A 16872-nucleotide genomic window follows, 5' to 3' on the forward strand; every position below is an offset into this window, starting at 1 on the left:
ATACAGTTGATAAGACTGGGAACCTGTATAACATTGTAGTTAATCATACAAATGACAGAAGACCCAGCTTCAAGCCTTAGATTACTGTGGGTAGCTAACCTTGCTAATTGTTTATCCTCCTTCGTATAAATGGAATAATGCTTAATGCACATTTTTTTTTAAAAGACTATTTATTTGGCAGAGAGACAGTGAGAGAGGGAACACAAGCAGGGGGAGTAGGAGAGGGAGAAGCAGGCTTCCTGCTGAGCAGCCTCCATCCCAGGGCTCATGACCCCAGCCAAAGGCGCATGCTTAATGACTGAGCCACGCAGGCGCCCCACATGTTTTGTTTTGTTTTTTTCCCTAATGCATGTAAAGCGCTAAGGATGACTTCTGATACATACCAAGTGTGCAATAAAAGTTGCGGCTCAGGTCATGATCTCAGGGTCCTGGGATCGAGCCCTGCATCGGGTTCTCTGCTCCGCGGGGAGCCTGCTTCCTCCTCTCTCTCTGCCTGCCTCTCTGCCTACTTGTGATCTCTCTCTCTGTCAAATAAATAAATAAAATCTTTTTTTTTTTTTTTTTTTTTTTTTTTTTTTTTTTTTTTTTTTTTTTTTAAAAATATTACATGTTTTATTATCCTGTCCCCAGAGGGTGGTTTATCCAGAAACCAAGAAAAAAAATAATCAAATCAGAATAAACTCAAAAAAGGGGGGAAGGGGAAGGGAGCAAAACCCATCAACTAACAGGCAGCCAGGCCGGCAGCCCACCCTCCACCTCAGGAGATAAATAAAATCTTTAAAAAAAAAAAAAAAAAAAAAAAAAAAAAAAAAAAGTTGCTTCTGTTGTTAACTTTCTGGGGAAAGGCGCAGTATCTTTTCATTTCCTGTCCCTATCAACTTGACACAAAGCAGGGACTATGAGCCTGTCAGGGCTGACAGGCTTAGAATTTGATCCACATCCTACGTACTTCTGTCTTTCAGCTCTCCTTAGTGTGTGGTCTTCGTTCTTGTGAGAATCACTGCTGGAGCTCCAGACCATTTCCCTGCAGGAAGAAGGGGTGGTGAAAGAGGACACACTAATTAAGTGAGCTCTCTTTAAAGAGACTTAGAAGCTCCAAACAGAGATCTTGACTTCGATGTCTTTGGCCAGAGCTTTGTCACATGATCATGCCTGGTTTCAGAGTGGTCAGGAAATGTCTTAGCTGGGCAGATTGGCAAATGCAATTGGAATTCTGTATAGTAAGGGGAGACTGAGTATTGAGTTGGCAACTAACAGTCTTTCTCCCAGTTGTTTTTGTTTTTTTGTTTGTTTTTTTTACAGTGGCATGAATCTTATTTTTAATATTTATTTATTTGAGAGAAAGGGCACAAACAAGTGTAGAAGGAGAAGCAAACTCCCCGCTGAGCAGGGAGGCCGCCAGGGTGGGTGGGGCTCAATCCCAGGATCCTGAGATCGTGACCTCATTTGAAGGCCGACGCTTAACCGACTGAGTCAGCCAGGTGCCCCTGAATCACGTTTATTTAAAACATTATTTCTCACCTTTCTCAGATTGAAGACTGCAAAAACTAAAAGTCGTGCTTTACTGGGTGGTCATGAACCCTAGGAGCAGTGCTGCTGCGTCTCCACGCTCCGCGACCCCTGTGCCCGGGAAACCGCAGTCACAGGACAAAGCTATCCCACCTCACTTTACACAACAGTCCTGAAAGCTTAATCAAATGAGGCTGTTGTACACGACATTTACATTAGAAAAAGCGGGCTATAGGAAAGCCGGTGTGTTGGTCCCTTTAAGTAAAGTTTGCCCCGCAGTTGGGGCATCTTTGCTTCCTCAAGGCGAAAAGGCGGATGAACCCAAATGGGAACAAAATGATGGTTAAGAAGGCGACCTGGGAGGTGACGGGGTCCTCCGAAACCCGACTCTGCTGAGCGGGCAGCCTCCAACGCCAACGGAATTGGCAGGATACCTGGTGGTATTTCGACTGTGGGTGTTGTAGACGCTGGGAGGTTGGGTGGGTGTTCTGTGACCGGTGAGTGGGGGGCGGCCGCGGGGGCGCGGGAGCCACGCGGGCCGCTGGCAAAGTCGCCCTGCCAGGCGTCCAGGTAGTAGGCGCGCGGCCGCTCCTGTAGCAGGTGCTCGCTGTCCTTGGCGCGCGGCGCCCAGCTCCTGCCCGGACTCCTGCCCCGCCTCCCGCCCGGACTCGCGCTCCCGCGCCGACTCTGACTAGCTACATCGCCGCTTACAGGCTGTTAAAAAAAAAAAAAAGTCAACACCGAAGACGACTACCTGGAAGCATTTGGTTCCTAGCTCTGATTTCTGATGCCCACAACCGTATCCATGCCTGTTCTTAGGCTTGGTTCAGTACATTGGCAAGTAACTTCCCCATTTTGCTTAAATTAGTTCTGGTAGATTTCTCAGCCGGCAACCAACCAAGGCAGGGTTTCCTAACTTTCCCACTTACTGTATCATCTAATGGAACCACAACTGTACCATTTACCCTAAGCAGTACTTAGATGATTAATAAATGGTGACCATTATTGTTCATTTAGGGCAGACAGGGGTGTTTCAAAAAGATTTCCTTAGGGAACACAAATGCAAATGGATATGGAGAATACAAGAATGATAAAAACAAGAATTGTGATGCTGTTATAGGCACTTTGGTTCCGGGTTTGCAGAGATTCCTTCCTGCTGTTTGAGAGAGTTTCGCATAAGCTCCCCAAAGCTGGCGATTCCACAGGCATCTAGCCTGAACTCCTTCTTCTTGGGTCCTGGATACATTCACATGGAGAGCAGCATGTTGTAATCCACTACCAGGACTCTTCTATATATACACCAAGATTAATCATTCAGGTTAAGAGATACTGAGTGCCTACTACGTGCCAGACACTGTCGTATGTGTCTGGGAATCATGGGTGAACAGAGTTTACATGAGAGTGAGAGGTGGCAGGGAAGAATGTGAGAAGGTAGTTAAGTTCTTAGGGAAAAAAGACCAACAGGGAGAGCCTGGCATGTGGGTGGGGTAATTGGGGGCAGTAGTAAATAAGGTGTGAGGATAACCTTTAAATAAAGACTAAAAGGTGAGGATTGTTAGTCACTCAGATATATTGGGTTGGGGGGAACATTATGGGAAGAGGGAACAGTCTAGAGCAAATGCCTTAAGTGCTTGGCATGTTCAGGGAAGAGGATGGCAATAGCAGTTCTCGCTAGAAGAGTGAAGAGAAGTCAGAGAGGTAAGGAGGGACCACACTAAGTGGGGACTTGAGACTGTTGTAAGGACTTTGGCTTTTACTCTGAGGGATATGGGAAGTCATTGAAGATTTTTTTGTTTCGTTTTTGTTTTTTGCAGAAGACAGACTTACATGTTTTTAAGGGGATTAGCTTAACTATGATGTTGAAGTAGGCCATAGGGGACCCAGAGTAGAAGCAGGCAGACCCATCACGAAGCCCACTGCAACAATCTAGTTGGGAAATGTTGGAGGCAGTGCACAGGTGTTAGTCATAGAGATAATCAAAAGTGGTCAGATTATGAATAGAGGAAATCTTTATGAGACCCTGTCCTTCATCTATCCATCAGCCATCCATCTCTCCATCCATCTATCCGACCATCCAGCAACTGCTTATTGAAAACCTACTTTGTTCTAGTTAGTGGAGATAGACTACTAAATAGATTCATAAGCATGATAATGGTCTATAGTGGGAACTGCCATAAAGGAATCAACAGTGTGATTTCTTTTTTTAAAATTTTATTTATTTATTTGACAGACAGAGATCACAAGTAGGCAGAGAGGCAGGCAGAGAGAGAGAGGAGGAAGCAGGCTCCCCGCTGAGCAGAGAGCCCAATTCGGGGCTCGATCCCAGGACCCTGGGACCATGACCTGAGCCGAAGGCAGAGGCTTTAAACCACTGAACCACCCAGGCGCTCCAACAGTGTGATTTCTTAGGAAAAATGGTGGAATGGAAGCTAGAAAAGGCCTCAGTTGAACTGAGACCAGAAAAAAAGGAGCTAGCTGTGATAAATGTCAGGAGAAAAGCATTCTGGGGGGAAAAGGAAATTACTTTGCATGGTTGAATTGCAAAAAGAAGACCAATGTTGGAACATAGGAAGCTGGAGAAAGCAGCAATTGTGATCTCTTCCCCAGTGACTGACAACAAACGACCATGTCCCTACAGTCTCTAGATTGATCTTTTTTGTTTTCATAATATTATGCAACACAATGATAGCCATAGTACTGATTTAACAAGAAGTTTAAAAATAAATGAACATGTGGGCACTCAATCCCAGCCAACTTTCCTAAGTATTACTAGCAAGAACTAGAAACTAACGAAGTACAATTAGCAACAGATTAAACACACAGCAATTACATGGGAATTAGACTTTAGATCTAGATCTGTCTTATTCCAAAACCAATTTTTTTTAAAATTTTATTTATTTATTTGACAGAAAGGGAGGTCACAAGTAGGCAGAGAGGCAGGCAGAGAGAGGGGAAAGCAGGCTCCCTGCTGAGCAGAGAGCCCTTTGCGGGGCTCCATCCCAGGACCCTAACATCATGACCTAGGCCAAAGTCAGAGGCTTAACCCACTGAGCCACCGAGGTGCCCCTTCTAAAACCAGTTCTTTATCTGCTATGTACCATGTTACTTCCGAGGTGAGGAGAGAAGAAAAATAATTAAGACAACTTTACTCATTGTCCCCCACCCCCAAAGACTTTGTTGTCTTTCAACACTGCTCGTCATTGATACAACATTATATTATGTTTGATAAATCAGCATCTGAATGATGGGCAACTTTTTATTCTCTCTCTTTTCTCTCTGATTTCCATGAATCTAGCTGTGTATCTGCTCCAGCTGCCTACCTCTGTTGAAATTATAGTTTCATAGCTGCTATTTATGTTTTTTTTTAAACAACTTTTTTCAAGTCAAGGATATTTTGCAAGATTCATCTCATTAATGAGGACACCCAATCAAACAAATAAATAATAAATAAAATTAAATAAAATTAAAAAAATAAAATGAATTGAAACCAAGATAGTTTCCAAAATTTTATCTTAGTAGAATACACCAGAGAAAAAAATGATTAAATGTTTTCATTAGATTGCTTAGATAATAGAAAACTATGTATTGAAACAGTAATTCTAAAGCGTATATGAAGTCTGCTACATGAGGAAGAACTTATAAAATTGGATTGTTGTAGCCTTTGTGTGAGAATATAATATGTGAGTGTACAAATAAATTTGGATTTGATTGTTGGTTTCTAATTATAAATGTGCCATTAATACATAATGAAAGATGGGCTTGAATTCTGAGTTATGTCAGATCTTTATTGACCTCTTGTAGAAGGCCATCATCTTCCTTCTGGGAGGATGCTAAAAATATTCTCTTGGCATTGTCTGGTTGACTGAAGGCTGGTGTTCTTGCTTGGCCTCCTCACATCTCTCCAGGCCCTCTCACTTCAACTAGTGCACTTACCTAAATCATTCATGGCACGTACAGCAGTCATTTCCCCACCTCAATTCTATCCTAATAACCGTCAGGATGATTTTTTAAAAATTTATTTATTTGAGAGAGAGCAAGCACACAGGGGACGAGGAACAGAGGGAGAGAAAGTCAGGAGCAGATTCTGAGCTGAGCACAGAGCCCCACTTGGGGCTGGATCTTATCACCCTGAGATCGTAACCTGAGCCAAAACGGACTTAGATGCTTAACTGACTGAGCCACCCAGGTTCTCCCCAAAATGATTCAAGGTTCTTTCCACTTTAGTTGGAACATTCTAAGAAAAAAATAGACCAGAAATTCTTGTTGTGGATGAGAAGCCAGGAGTCTCTTTTTGGTTTACCTCTGTCTGTGTTTATCAATAAAGAGCTGTATGAAGAGCAACTAATAGAATCCCTTCAAAGGACTAAAAGTTGTAGAAAACAAAAAAAATGAAACAAAGTGATACATTTCCCAAGAAGCAATTTAAACTGTCAGTTTATTTCTCAAGTCGTAAAATATAACCTAGCTTCATTTCTCCAAGTGGCCACAGCCTGGCTTCAATAATACATTTGTGATCATTGTTTTCCTAATCAGTCTTTTAACTGGTCGAATTTTTTTTTATTATAGATGATTATTAAGCATGCTGAGAAAAAAGTGAATACATATAGAATATGTAATAATTACCATTTCAGAAAACATTTTTCTGAAACCAATTCAGGTATAGTAAGTACAAAAAAGAATAAAGAAAAATGCTTCTGCTGAGGTTCTAATCTTTGCTCTGTGTATAAGTAACGGGAACACAGGAGTGCCTGTAGGTCTCTCTGTCTCTTGTCTCAGCTTATTCCTTTAGAATCCCTTCTTCAGCATGGCAGAAGTGTGTCCTCTGCTAATGGCTACTTTGCAGCTTCCCCACTCAGTATCTGTCCACTCAGGCTGCCACAGCAAAATACCACAGACTGGGTGGCTTAAACAACAGGAATTTATTTACTCATAATTCTCGGGGCTGGGAGTCCCAGGTTAAGGTGCTAGCCACGTCGGCTCCTGGTGAGAGCTCTCTTCTTGGCTTGTAGACGAGTCACCTCCTGGCCACATCCTCACAGGGTTAGGGTTAGGGTTAGGCCACATCCTCTTCGTGGCACGGACAGAGAAAGCTCGGGTGTCCCTTGTAAGGACATCAATCCTATCGGGTCAGGGTCCAGCTTTTAGACCTCATTTAATTTTAGTTACCTCCATAAAGACCCTGTCTTCAAACAGCCACGTTGAAGGTTAGGACTTCAACATATGAATTTTGTGAAACACACCTGAAAGAAAATGGGGGATATTTGTGGTCCCATGTTCAAAAATTTCAAGAAGAGGCTCTGACTAGTCCAGGATGCATCAACTGAAATGTATCATAATTGACCCTATTTGTGTTAGGGCTCACTCCTTGCCAATCAATCACTTCAGTTTAAGGAGCTAATATTCTGAAGAGTTTCTCATGGATTAAACACACAGTATTAAAAACATATAGAATTATAGATTTGATACTGTATGCACCTCGTGTGTTTACTTAAGGGTGAGAAGGAGGTAATCATACTTAACAAAATATGGTTCTTTTTTTCAAGAGTAACAAAGATGAAAGACATCTTGGTATGAGAAAACAAGTTAATTAAAGAAATGCAGAATATTCTGCTCAAGATTTTTTGCAGCAGGAAAAAGAGAAATTCTGAAATGTGTGGATCTGAAACTTACGATATTGTGGCATCGAATATCCACGGCAGCATTTCTTGATTTTCAAATTTTTATTATTTATTTATTTATTTTATTTATTTTTTTTTTTTTTTTGAGGAGGCTCTCCTGAGGGCCGGAGGAGATAGGACTGGAGAAATTTAGAAGGTTTAGGCAATAGCATTGAAGATGGACCACAGTGGAGACAGAATGGCTAATGAGGAGGATATTATAGTAGACGAAGCAAGATTTGAAAATCTTGAGGGAAATGAATTGTCATGTTGGGTGAGAGTAAGGTAAGGGTGGCAGGAGATGTTAGGACATAAAGACTTACAAGTCACGTTTTATGTGAGAATAACCACCATGAAGACAGCAGAAGAGAGAGAAGAGTGGGTAAATCTGTAAGGAGGGCCAGCATGAGGAAATGGGGAGCACTTTGCCTTCATGTATTCATTCAACAAACCCTGAAATGCTAATTATGAACCCAACAAGGGGAGTGCATCCATGAAACAAAATTCCTCCTCTCCCTAAGTTATATTCTGAGCCACAGAACCTCAGAAAGTCAAAGCTGTAATTCTGCCTGCTGCACTGACAATCTTTCACGTGATTCTAGAGCCTCAGCTTTTCCTTGAATAGTCCCTGCGCCTATCCTGGGGGTCATCCCAGAATGAGTCATAGCCTACCCCAAAACAGTAACTAAGCTGTCACCTCTTGCAAAACAGAAAACAGTTCCACTTTTGATGTGACAGCATTTTTGGCTTTTGATACATGCATCAAGATTTCAACATTTTGGGGATCATGTTTCAGTCAGATTCAACTGTGAGCTTCTTCTTGCCTTGTCTACAAGGAGACTTGCTGTCATTTGCAGTTTGGAAACAGGAGTAGGCCCTTCCGTGAAGGCAGAGGAAGGTCTCTACTTTTCCCTTTTATATCCTTTTTGGGGGAGGTCGTTGTCTTTTCCCAGATCACCCAGTGATAAAATGTTAGGACCCATAGTATATGACACTTTTATGGAAGGACACAATTTTCCCGGAAAGGAAAAAGAAAGGAAATGAAGGATTCATTGAAATGGATCAATGTAAAACTAATATTCACAAATAGACTCAGATTCTATAGTGATTCTTTGATGCAACATTTCCATTTCCCTTTCTGTATCCTTTTGGGGGTGAGGAGAGGTGAGAGGCGCTGCAAAGGGGCCATGGAACCACTAGGAGACAGTGTTGGATAGGAAGAAAAAGGAAAACGGCACGTTCATCTTACCACTATAGAATGAAGTAACCGTTCAGTAAATCTAAACTTAAAATATCATCCTTTGGGGCACCTGGGTGGCTCAGTGGGTTAAAGCCTCTGCCTTCGGCCCAGGTCATGGTCCCAGGGTCCTGGAATTGAGTCCTGCATTGGGCTCTCTGCTCAGCAGGGAGCCTGCTTCCCCTCCTCTCTCTCTGGCTGCCTCTCTGCCTACCTATGATCTCTATCTGTCAAATAAATAAATAAAATCTTTAAAAAAAAAAATATCATCCTTTGCCAGTCGGAAGTCAACGGCTTTTCTGCACTCCGATGGCACTGCCTACGTGTACATGTCAGAGCAAGAATGCTTTGTATTCATTTTTCTTTCTTTCTTCCTTTTTTTTTTTCAAGATTTATTTACTTACTTGAGGGAGAGGGACAGGTTTTTGTTTGTTTGTTTTGTTTATTTTTTGAGATTTTACTTATTTATTCTAGAGAGAGAAAAACAGAGAGCACGAACAGGGGGAGGGCAGAGGCCGAGCGAGAAGCAGGCTCCCGGCTGAGTCGGGGGCTGGAGGCGGGGCTCTGTCCCAGGACCCGGAGCTCAAGACAGGAGCTGAAGGCAGCCACTGAACCGGCTGAGCCACTCAGGCCCCGGGAGGAGAGAGTCTTGAGCAGACTCCACGCCGCACGGAGCCAGAGGTGAGACTGGACTTCACGACCCTGAGATTACAACCCAACTTGAAATGAAGAGTTGGTCGCTCAACTGACTGAGCGCCCTAAGGGCCACTGCACATCGTTTTCTCCATTCAGCTTAAGTTCCTTGAAGACAACGGTCTTTTGCTTCATTAGTTTATTACATAATATTTGTTGAATAAGTGAATCTTTTATGAGCACCCTCCGAGTACATGCTGTTCTTAACAGTTGAAACAATTTTTATAAAAATACAATTTTAAAGTTTTGATGTAGAGTTCCAAGTATTACCTAGGGAAGACATAACGGACCCAGCATCCAGTTATTTCACAATTAGCACAACAACCCTTGTTTCTTTTCTTTACTTACTTTACATCATTTGATCCCTAACCCTGCGAACTGAACCCAGTGACTCCAGGTGTCTACAAGAAGCCACAGCCCTCAGGGACTCATTCGGTTTTGTGTTTGGATGGGCAGGCGGAACTGAAGACACACCACTCCTTTCTTGAGCCTTTCTTTTTTTTTTTTTTAATATTTTATTTATTTGACAGAGAGAAATCACAACTAGGCAGAGAGGCAGGCAGAGAGAGAGGAGGAAGCAGGCTCCCTGCGGAGCAGAGAGCCCGATGCGGGGCTCGATCCCAGGACCCTGAGATCATGACCTGAGCTGAAGGCAGAGGCTCTAACCCGCTGAGCCACCCAGGCACCCCTTTCTTGAGCCTTTCTTAATCCGTTCTGTTCCTGAGTGTTCTGGCATAGAGCCGGTGTCAACAGAAAGGCGCAGTATTTCTGGTTACTCAGGGCAGTGAAGGCAGGAGGGATAAGCTGAAGAATCAGAAGAAATATGGAAAAAATTATAGAGCCATGAACATGTTGGTCCTGAACTGTGTGGAGCAGCTCAAAGGATTGGATAATAAGAGCTGGACTTAGGGAGCATATAGGCAGCCTCAGCAGGGTGCTGTGGAACAAGTTCTTCTGGAAGGCAGAAGGATGAAGGCAGGACATGTGGGAGACAGGGGAGAAAAGGGTGTGAGGAGAGAAGGGGGGTGTCCCAGCTTCCCGTGTTACCCCTACACCGTGAGCTAACAGTGCTTCACCTTGAGAGTTGGACCCCTTAGATGCTAAGAAAGACTTAATAATTTCTGTTGAACACCTGGCTTAAGGAAAGACTATACATAATGACCACATAACTCAGTGTGTCCAGCATGCCTTATCGATCATAATATTGAAGCAGCATCTGTTAAGTCTGGACCCCTCTCTCATGCCTTTCGCTGAGTGCTGGATAAATGGTGTGCTTTATTATTACCGTCAGTAGTGTTACTCATTGCTATTATTGCTACATCATGACACAGAGGCTTATTCTGACCAATTGTTTCATTTAGTTTTGGAGACAGAAACACTGATACCAACAAAGAGAGTACAGCACTTATTTATTTATTTATTTTGATAGATCCCCCCCCCCGTTATTTATTTAATTTTGATTCTAGTATAGTTAGCATCATACAGTGTTACATTAGTTTCAGGTGTACGATATGTGCTTCGACAATTCCACACGTTACTCAGTGCTCATCATGATAAACGTGCTCTTTGATCTCCATCCCCTATTTCACCCATCCCCCCCACCCATCTCCCCTCTGGTAACCATCAGTTTGATCTGTATAGGTTAAGAGTCTGTCTCTTGGTTTGCCTCTCTCCTTTTTATCTCCTTTTTTCATTTGTTTTTGTTTCTTAAATTCCACATGTAAGTAAAATCATATGGTATTTGTCTTTGTCTGACCAACTCATTTCCCTTAACGTCATACTCTCTAGCTCCACCCATATTGCGAGTCCAACACTTTTGTCTTCCGGTGGACTTGGTTGGCTGCTGGGGTAACTACACTGCCCTTTAGCCTGACATTCATGAGGGAAGCACAGTTGGCATACCTCTGCCCAACAAATAAATCTAACGGTGATTCAAGATTTCTAGATTTGTTTTGTTTCCATGGTGAGAGGCTTAGTAACTAAAGAAGGGCACTCTGGCTGAATTTGTTGCTAGTTCCCTTTTGAACTTAACAGGTGCCATCTTCTTAAGCCAACTTCAACCTGCCTCTCCTTCTTATTTTAAGAATTTAAAAAATGGGGGAGTGGTGGGGCACCTGGCTGGCTCAGTCATTGGACGTCTGCCTTCGGCTCAGGTCATGATCACAGGGTCCTGGGATCGAGTCCCACATCGGGCTCCCTGCTCAGTAGGAAGCCTGCTTCTCCCTCTCACACTCCCCTGCTTATGTTCCCTCTCTCGCTGTGTCTCTCTCTGTCAAATAAATAAATAAGTCTTTCTAAAAAATGGGGGGATAGGAATAACATCCATGTACTTCCAAAAATTTTTATTTTGAAATTTTCAGACATAAAGAAAATTAGGAAAAAGTGTACTCAACACTTCTATCCTCAATTGTTATCTTGCCACATATACTTCATCTATGTGTTTTTTCATAAAACTATTTTACATTGTAGAACTATGTGAAGTTTCAGTCCAAAATATGTCAGCATGTAATCCTATATCATGATACCATTATCGTTCCTAATGAATGAACAATTATTTCCTAATATACTGGCTATATTCAGTTGCCTCAACTGCCCCCAAAATGTCCTTTATATATATTTTTTTTTCTTTTTTTTTTTTCAAGTCAGGCTCTGATCGAGGACCATATACTACATCTGTTTGTTATGTCCTAAGGCTCTTATAATCCACAACAGTTGTCCTCTTCCCCTTTTTCTTTGGTCAGTCTGTGAAGACCGTAGGTCAGTTGTTTGATTGAATATTCCTAGCACCCATATACTTGAACTGCATTGTAACTACAATGCTTGGGGTTGGTAGTGGGGAGCACCTTCTGCCGGGGTGATCTTAGGAACCTCCATGAGCCATGGATTTCCTTTGTTTTCAGTTTTAATATTGATGTAAATTTTACACTGTTACACACAAAAAATAGAAGTGTGATGTATTTCACAATTTCACTCCCTATATTATTTCTTTTCATTTTCTGTCATGTTTCTGAGGCTTTCGTACAGTTTTTTCTTTTGAGATTGATCCTCCAAGGATCCTTCAAATGTACTACTTTTTCAGAGTTTGGCATCTATCAGATGGAAGTCAGAAGATCAAAGAGGTAGGGCATCCTACCAGGGCTCCATGCCAAGGTTATGAAAATCAAGATGCTATGTTGTGTTTTCAAGTCAGCCTGTTAAAGTTATTTTGTATAATATACTTTTTGCAAGTAAAAATGCTTTTGGCCATGTTCCTAATTTTAAGAAACAGTTTGTAGTGTTTTCATTTTACTACTGAAACAAGGTTAAAAATCATCGGACCAGTTGCTCACGGTTGGTGGTTAAAATCAACCTTCCTTGGCAAACAGAGTTTATAACTCTCCATGAACACATTAATAAATGCAGTTTTTAAAAACAAATATTTATAACATAAAGGTTACAAGTAGAAGTCCTAAAAAACTAGTAAGATAAATTTTTTTAAAGATTTTTTTATATTTTTTAAAGATTTTATTTTATTTATTTGACAGACAGAGACCACAAGTAGGCAGAGAGGCAGGCAGAGAGAGAGGAGGAAGCAGGCTTCCTGCTGGGCAGAGAGCCCCATGTGGGACTCAGTCCCAGGACCCTGGGATCTTGACCTAAGCCAAAGGCAGAGGCTTTAACCCACTGAGCCACCCAGGCGCCCCCTAGTAAGATAAATTTTTGAAGATTATAGGGAAACTTTTTCCTTATCTTAGTCACAGAGTTACACAGAAACTCAATTTTGTGATGACAAAATACAAAATAAGTGTAAAATTTACTTATATTTTATGTAACTGATATGTATATATGCTCAATTCTATTTTATCCAGACAGAGCCCATTGTAATCTTGTGGTTTGCCTTCTCAAATGTGCTCACAGAAACAGCTTCCTAACATTCCCTCAACGTCTCCTGCTTAAAACAAAACAAAACAAAACAAATGAACAGATAACTTTAATAGAAATTAAGGCAGAATCAAAGATATTTGGCATCTTGAATAATTTAGTGCCCCTTAGTGGACTCACTGTCCTAGATTGAGCATCACTGAATTCCTTTCCTTTCCTCTTACCAGTATGCATAAATTATACAAGGTTCCTTTTCTTCCTAAAGTGGTTAAGCTGCCACTGAAAAAATTTCATTTAATTTTTCTTGGTGAAATTGTGTTTGAGGCATACTCATTACTTCAGGCTCTCACTGGAATTTTCTACTCAAGGAAAGGTTGGTCAGCTTGACCAATACTGAGCAGAGAGTACTTCAAGAGAGAAAGAGCTAAGATTCCAGATGTTCATCCTTTCTGCTTAGGTGGGCAAAATACAAGCAATCCACCTTCAGAAGAGCAGGAGGACAGACTGGCAGACATTTTGTACTGGCCTGCCTGCTTCTGTCCATTGGACGGCCTATAGTCTTGGGCCTAGCTGGTGTAGGAGAACCTTCCCTACTGCTAGTTGGCTATCTCTGCATTTTGTTTCTTATTTGGAGACCAAAAAATCATGAAAGGAAATAAGGCCTAAAATTTACTGGTTTGAAACACTGTTTATGAAAATCTTTGTCTTAGCTGGGTTGATTTCAGTTTTATCAAAATAATGGAGTTAAGAAGTACTGGTAATGGGGCTAAGAAGTACTTCTCTAAGTAGTCTATCCTGGGAAAGGAGGTATGTGAAGTGAAAGTGGGAATTATCCATAAGGAGAGTGATGAGAGATGAGGGCCTGGAGGTGTACATGACCGTGAAAAGCAGGTTCTGTGGACTCCGAGGTAAATTAAGGATGGTCCAGCTGAGTAGGTGACAGGAGAGCTAGTCATTAAGTGGTGTGTGTGGCATTTAAAGTATGTCCACCAAATCTTTGCTACTTCTCCTTTCAAGAGGTAGAGTCTCTATTCCCTCTCCTTGAACCCGAGTGGTCTTGGGCTGCCGTGATGAGTAAATGTGGCTGAAGCTATACTGTGTGACTTCCAGAGCTAAATTAGAAAAGGCCAGGCAGCTTCTGATAGTTTCTCTTGGGACACTCACTTATGGAGCCTCCATAGCCATGTTAAATGTCCACCTGAAGTCATCATGTGGGGGAGGCCTCTAGAGAGAAAAGTGGAGAAATGTCCAAGGAGCCCCAGCTCTTCTAGCCTGTAGCTGTTTGAGTAGCTTTGGCCCAGGTGCTAGATATGTGTGAAGAAGACTTCAGGATGATCTTAAGCCCCCACTGCCTGACTGCACCTGCACAGAGAACCAAGTGAGCACTGCTTAGCTGAGTCCACTCAGTCCAAGAGCAGTGAGCAAAATAAATATTATTATTATTTTTTTAAAGATTTTATTTATTTATTTGACAGACAGAGATCACAAGTAGGCAGAGAGGCAGGCAGAGAGAGAGGAAGGGAAGCAGGCTCCCTGCCAAGCAGAGAGCCCGACGTGGGGCTCGATCCCAGGACTCTGGGATCATGACCGGAGCCGAAGGCAGAGGCTTTAACCCACTGAGCCACCCAGGCGCCCCATAAATATTATTTTTAAATAATGTTTGGGGGTAACGTTTAGTGCAGCAATAGATAACTGAAGCAAGGCACTAAAATAGAACAATGCTGATAAACTCAAGTTCTCTCAAAAATTTTGGTGAAAGGCAAATAAATTCAACTCCTGCTAAAGTGGGTGTTGCCCTTGTGAGAACATCAGTTAAAAAGCACAGCTCTCAGACTTGAGCCCATCTCTGTTGTGTATTTGTATGAAGAGTGATGGAATAAATTCCACTTCTTTGTACCAGGGACGGCTTAGGGGAGGTTTGGACTACAGGGGAGGAAACATAATTTCCCTCCACCCTTCTGAGTTCTTGGCGGAGACCTCTGTAATCAAAGACAGAGGAAAACAAACAGACGTTGATTACCATATATACCTCCAGGGCACATGGAAGACACTGAGGAAAAAATGAGGTGGCTTGGGATTCAGGCTTAAATACCATTTTAATAGGGAAAGAGGAGGAATGTAAGCCTCTTGGGAGAGGAAATCGTTTTTTAGGAAAGATGAATGGGCACTTTGAAGAATAGGTGAGAGGTATGATAATTTGTGACAAAGTTTGTCTGAGTGTGATGTCCAATTTTATCAGTCTTCCCTGGTTGTTGAAGCTCCCAAGGAGAAGATTTAGGACAATTGAGTTCCTTTTGGACCATGTGTCATTAGGCCAAAAAGGGGAGTTCAGAGAAAGCCTCTCCCTGTGCTTGCTATTTTTCAGGTGCTGACAGCTCAAGACAATCAAGGTACCAAAGTGGCATATTTGGGGGTGGCATATCCTGAACTCCTGCAGTCATATTTGGGGGTAGCATATTTGCTACCCTTCTGAGCAAAGCCTTCTTCCTTGATAAAAAGAGATTCAAGAGGATGAAGTCTTCCCTTCCAGGCCCCAAGCCTGGGGGCAGGGAGTGCGGACAAGAATCCCCAGTTCCATCTTCATTTTGGTACTGAACTCACCAACCTGGAATTGCTGGCCACTGGACTTCATGTTGGGTAATAACTGCCCTTCTGATAGGAAGGTACCCTATTATTTGTGGTTCAAAACATAACATACATTTGACATGATGTGGCTTCCAAGGAATGAGTGATTAAAAAAAAACGTTCTAAATTTTCAATCCTTTAGTGTATCTTCTAAGAGTTTCCTGATTTCAACAGTCACAAAGGGAAGCTGAAGGGAGAACTTGCACTTGATAAAAACAGGGACTGTTTTGCTGGGTTTTTCCCCCCTCTCAGGATACTAAGCCTACTTTAGCAAGTAGAAGTAAGTTAGGAAATGGATCTGTTTTTGTTCCTTCTGTTTCTGCAAATTTTCTTGTATAGAAATTTTCTTGTATCGATTCACTTTGGAATCCCAAAGTGAAACATGAAATCCCATGGAAGATAGTTATGTTTTAAGATTTTGTAATCAAAACCTGCCAGGGATTGAAGGAAAGTCCTTCCCTGTTTGATTTTAACATTCTAGGATGGCCAGCTATCACGGGCTGAACTACATCTCACCCAAATTCATCCGTTAAAAGCCCCCCTGTATCTCAGAATGTGATTTTGGAAATAAGACGTTAAAGATGTAAATAAGTTAAAATGGGATCCTCAGGCTGAGCCCTAATCCAGTTTGCCTGGTGTCCTAGAACAATGAGAACAATGAGCAAATAAATTTCTGTTATTTAAGCCATGCAGCCTGTGGTATTTCATTATGGAAGCCCTAGTGAATGAATGTGAGACCAATGCCCTTTTACTTGTGATGATGTAAGATACAGTTTCTTGTTCCTTCATTTCATCACTCATAAGGAAAAGGATGAAAAAACTGCAAGTTAACAGACATTTGCAAATAAGTCGAAACACAGAATTATATCCAGTGCCACTTCTTTGGGAGGGGCATACAATTTTTATGAATAGGTAGTCAGTTTCATCCCACCTGCATTGTATGTTGAAGAAATGTTTATGGATTCTGGTTTGAAGGTGACATTAAATCATCAGGCTGCCAAGCTTGCTTATAGGTCTCAATCTAACTTTGGACACAATAAGGGGCTTAGAGCCATTTCTTGTGTTAATGAGGTGTTTGTGAAGAAGATAACAGGGAATAAAATTTGACTCATTAATTTCACTCAGTGGAAAAGCTATGAGACAACTGTATAATACTTTATGTGATTAGTCTTTTGGCCTAATTATAAATTCAGTTCTAAAAACAGTTTGTCCCTAAGTAAATTGCAGTGCTGCTTTCTATCTGATTTTCTAAAAAAAAGAAAATCTAATGGAAATGTCCTCACTAGTATT

General features: G+C 41.8%; 1 pseudogene; it reads right to left on the reverse strand.

Annotated features, from left to right (window-relative positions):
* Positions 1-1766: 1766 nt before the first annotated feature.
* LOC123942139 lies at positions 1767-15589 on the reverse strand (annotated as a pseudogene).
* Between the last annotated feature and the right edge of the window lie 1283 nt (positions 15590-16872).

The sequence above is a fragment of the Meles meles genome, chromosome 5 (assembly GCF_922984935.1).
Source record: "Meles meles chromosome 5, mMelMel3.1 paternal haplotype, whole genome shotgun sequence".
Lineage (NCBI taxonomy): Eukaryota > Metazoa > Chordata > Mammalia > Carnivora > Mustelidae > Meles > Meles meles.